This window comes from Mus caroli, unplaced genomic scaffold, assembly GCF_978045245.1.
Source record: "Mus caroli unplaced genomic scaffold, Mus_caroli_1 scaffold_15, whole genome shotgun sequence".
NCBI lineage: Eukaryota > Metazoa > Chordata > Mammalia > Rodentia > Muridae > Mus > Mus caroli.
This window is the reverse complement of record NW_028227270.1, coordinates 1,728,693-1,733,499: the sequence shown is the minus strand read 5'-3', so window position 1 is coordinate 1,733,499 and position 4,807 is coordinate 1,728,693.

Here is a 4,807-nt window from a genome sequence, read left to right as displayed (position 1 = left end):
CAGCCTGGAGAGATCCAGTTGTGTTGTGATTCCTTCATCCCTGCTCTCCGCACCCGCCCCTAAAGTGGCTGGAGACTGCCAGTCACTTGCACGTGGCCGGCTCACTCATTCATCCCAAGAAAGGCTCGTCTGAGGGCAATGCTCTGATAGTTAATGGGTACTGATCGGTAATCTCTCTCAATGAGTTGGACAATAAAGACTAATGGAAAGTCCAGTCCTGTGCGAGAGTGGATGTATTCACTTCAAAAGTTTTTGAGACAGTGCCACTGTAATTATTTTAATTGTAATTGTTTTAAGAAACGGGGGGAAAAAACCCGCGGAGTTGGGCGAGAACACGTGCCCAACATTCTACATTCAGACTTTAGTCTGAGCGGAGGTTCAGGTCTGAACCGCAGGTCGTTATTACGAACGAGGTAATCTGGAGAGTCCAACAAAGCGGTGTGTGTTCGAGCCAGACATACGTAGCACATGCAGCCTTGAAGGTCACAGTGTTCCTTTTGCTGGGACAGGCACGCGACAGCCGTAAGGGTCCAAGATATCCGATCTTTTTAACATTTTAGGAGTGGAATCCTTGAAAGTCCAGCAGGAAGAGAATGGAGATAATCATTATGAGGGGGCAACTAAGTAGACACAATGGTGTCAACGAAGTATTTAGCTATATGAACCTCTTTAGGGGAAAGCGCTAAAGCATTAAAGTGTGTGGATAATTTATAAAGAATCTTAGAGAGTGACCGATTAGCGCCTTGTAGATTGAACTGCTCTGTATGTTTTTAGTATTAGGATCGTTGTTATTACACGCATTAAATTTTTTTTCTAGATTAATGTATATAATTGTTTTGTCTGCATGTACATATGTGCACCATGCGGTTGCCTCTTGCCAGAACTGGAGATACAGATGGTTATGAATTACCACATGGATTCTGGAAATGGAAATGTAAGAGCAGCAAGTTTCTCTTTAATCGTCAGGCCATCGCTCCAGCCCCTATTCACAGTATTTCTTAGGACAAATTTACATATAAAAATAAGCTTTGGGGGAAACTCTAGTATGGAGGGCTGCTTCCCCGTATGTTTGAGTTGGTTAAGTGGAAGACATTTCTGTTTTAGAATTTGAGCTTCCCAACAACACTTTCCATGACCCTGCTCCTAATATTTATTTATTCATGTATTTAAAGGGTCTCACTATGTAGCCCTGAATGAACTGGGATTTGATATGTAGACCAGGATGACCTCAAACTCACAAATCTACCTTCCTCGGCCTCCCTAGCACTGGAATCAAAGGCCTGCACCATTGTGTCTGGCCATAACATTCATTTTTGGATATTTGCCTAGTCGGAAGTTTGAAGCTCCTGTGCTTAAAGCATCCAAGTGGAAGCAACAATGTTTATCCCTTGGAAAGTATCTGTTTATATACTTGAAAAAAAAATGTTGAAAAGGGCCAAGAAAGTGCAGCAAGAGGAAGGTGGGAAAACAGATAAGAAGGACATGAGAGAAGAGTGTTTCTAAAGCGGAAGGCTGGCTACTGGATATGTCTCAATCGCCAGAAACCCACATAAATGCCAAGAGGATGTGGCGTCCCTCCTGTAATTCCAGACTTGCAAAGCAAAAATGGGATTCCCAGAGTGGGCTGTTTAGCAAGACTAACCTTATCAGCAAGCCTTGGGCTTGATTAAGAGGTCCTGTCTCAATGAATAAGGTAGAAGAGGGGTGGAATGTGATTCCTCACATGAGCAAGGGTGCCCACACATGTGCAAAGAACAATACAGTGGGGCCAGGGCACACAAGAGCTGTTCGTCTGTGCTAAATGGCCAAAAGTACAGATACCAGCAAAGTCCAACTCAACACATGCACTCTCCAGGTGTCTCAGTTAATTGATGCCATTTTCAGGCAGCTCAGCTAGATTCTGCTTCTTTCCGGCATCTTGACTTGCTTCCTCTGAGAGGGCCTCTCAGCTTTTATTATTTACGCTGGCAGTGAGGGGCCTAGTGAAGAAGGTGATCTTTTTCAGAGATGCTCTCTTGAGCTGTTTACCTTCGTGCTCAAGGTAGAGATGTTTCTTTCTTTTTTCTTTTTCCTTCTCACTCAGACCAGGCTTGTTCTGACCCAAAGATTGATTGATTAATTGATTGATTATATATAAGTACATGTAGCTGTTTTCAGACACACCAGAAGAGGATGTCAGATCTCATTATAGATGGTTGTGAGCCACCATGTGGTTGCTGGGGTTTGAACTCAGGACCTCTGGAAGAGCATTCAGTGTGCTAAACCTTTGAGTCATCTCCCCAGCCCAGGATGAGATGTTTCAATCTTGGAGTGCAGAGGAATTTTAAGCCAGCAACATGGCTGCTTTGGCAGAAGATCTCATCCAAAGACCTAGGTCTATGTGGTCTGGCTGGAATGGCACATCGGCCATGTTGCTGGGTTAAAATACCTCTACATTGGAGGGCTCTTTTATGAAACAGTTTATAGTGACCTTCCACTAGAAGACTAGCTAACCTTTCCCGGGGTGCATATTAAACAGGCGTGAGCCTGGACGGCTTGGTAGATGGTGGCTCTCAGTCAGAGTATGCATAGCCTATCTGACCCCAGCTTTTCAGTATAGACATATATCTGTTCTCTGTTCATCCCCTTATGGCCTCAGGGATGAAGTTGAACTGATCCTCCTGCCTCCACCTCCCAAATGGCTTTGAAAGGCATACATTATCATGACCAGTTTTATAAGGCACTGGCCATTGAACTCTGGGCCTCATGCACTGTAAGCAAATGCTCTACCAACGAAGCTACATCCTAGTCCATGGCTTAAAACATCTACCTGTTTGGGTACTTTTGCTGTCTTCTGTACAACAGGAAGTCATGGGGCCATTCTAATTCCTGCACTCTCCTCCCCTCTGTGTCTTTCACGTTTGAATCTCAATATAGTAAATATTATTTTATTGTTTTGTATGTATCCATTCAGATCTAAAGTTGGCTCATAATTTACCCCTTTTGCTATTTTATTTTATTTATTATTCAGCCTCACTCTGTATTTAAAATTTTTATTGCTTTCCTTTTATTTCCAATTTTTTTTACTACTTTGTTTAAGATGGTGGCACACATCTTTAATTTCAACACTTGGGAGGCAGATACAGACAGATTCCTGAGTTCGGGGCTAGCCTGATCTATATAGCGGGCTCCAGGCCAGCCAGCGATTCACAATGAGACACTGGCAAAAAAAAAAAAAAAAAAAAGCCGGGCGTGGTGGCGCACGCCTTTAATCCCAGCACTCGGGAGGCAGAGGCAGGCAGATTTCTGAGTTCGAGGCCAGCCTGGTCTACAAAGTGAGCTCCAGGACAGCCAGGGCTATACAGAGAAACCCTGTCTCGAAAAAAAACCAAAAAAAAAAAAAAAAAAAAAAAGAAAAGAAAAGAAAGAAGAAAAGAAGAAAGAAAAAAAGAAAGAAAGTAAGAAAAGATTTAACAATGACAAAGTTTTACTTCTTTTTACTGGGAACTTTTTATGAAAAGTATCTATGATATTAATCTCAAACACATCTTCTAAACAATGTCTTTAGATGAGGCCTTCACATGGTTTGCTAGTAAAATCAAGAATACAAGATATTGTGCAGTGCTTTTTTAAAAAAATAAATGTATTACTTTTTTTTTTAAGATTTATTTATTTATTATATGTAAGTACACTGTAGCTGTCTTCAGACGCACCAGAAGAGGGCGCCAGATCTCGTTGCGGATGGTTGTGAGCCACCATGTGGTTGCTGGGATTTGAACTCTGGACCTTCGGAAGAGCAGTCAGGTGCTCTTACCCACTGAGCCATCTCACTAGCCCGTATTACTTTTTTATGTGCATGTATCTGTGTATGCTGTGTGTGTGTCCACAAAAACCAGAAGAGGGCAGCTGGAGTTACACGTAGTTATAAGCCACCCAAGGTAGGTGCAGGGCGCTGAACTTGGATTCTCTGGAAGAGCAGCAAACACTCTTAACCACTGAGCCATCTCTCCAGCCCCTATTGAATTGTTTTTAAAAAGCAAAATGAATATTAAAACTTCCACCTCTAGAAAGTTGTTATGATTCCCCATCTCATGAAAAACAACTGAAAACCCTCCCTGTTCTATGAAATAGGAAACATAAAGAGTCTGGCAGAAACGGAGCAGAAGAAACTGACCTGGGAACCTCAGAACCTGACAGCAGGTTTCCGGCTTACTTGTTTGCTTCTTGTATCCAGACTTTCTTTCTTTTTTTTTTTTTTTTTTAGATTTATTTATTTATTACATGTAAAGTACACTGTAGCTGTCTTCAGACACTCCAGAAGAGGGCGCCAGATCTCGTTACGGATGGTTGTGAGCCACCATGTGGTTGCTGGGATTTGAACTCGACCTTCGGAAGAGCAGTCCGGTGCTCTTACCCACTGAGCCATCTCACCAGCCCCCGTATCCAGACTTTCGACCAATGAAGCTAGGAATGAACTAGTGAGCACAGCCAAAAAAAGCAAAACAAAGAAAAATAATAAAAACCTACTTTATCTGGCCAAAAGAACAGGAAAGGAGGATTGAAAACTTTCAGAGAAAAAAAAAAATCTACTGCTCAGGCCAAGCATCCCAGAAATGATGCCTTGGCTCCATCTGTGCCTTCGTGCCAACCAACGTTACTGCCGTCTCCGGATTGTGATGCAGGCCAAGACTCTCAACTGTCTTCTGGGAGTTACATCAGCAGTAGCCCAGTGGACAATTGGGACATTTTGTTTTGTTTTTTGTTTTTTGAAACAGGGTTTCTCTGTGTAGCCCTGGCTGTCCTGGAACTCACTCTGTAGACCAGGCTG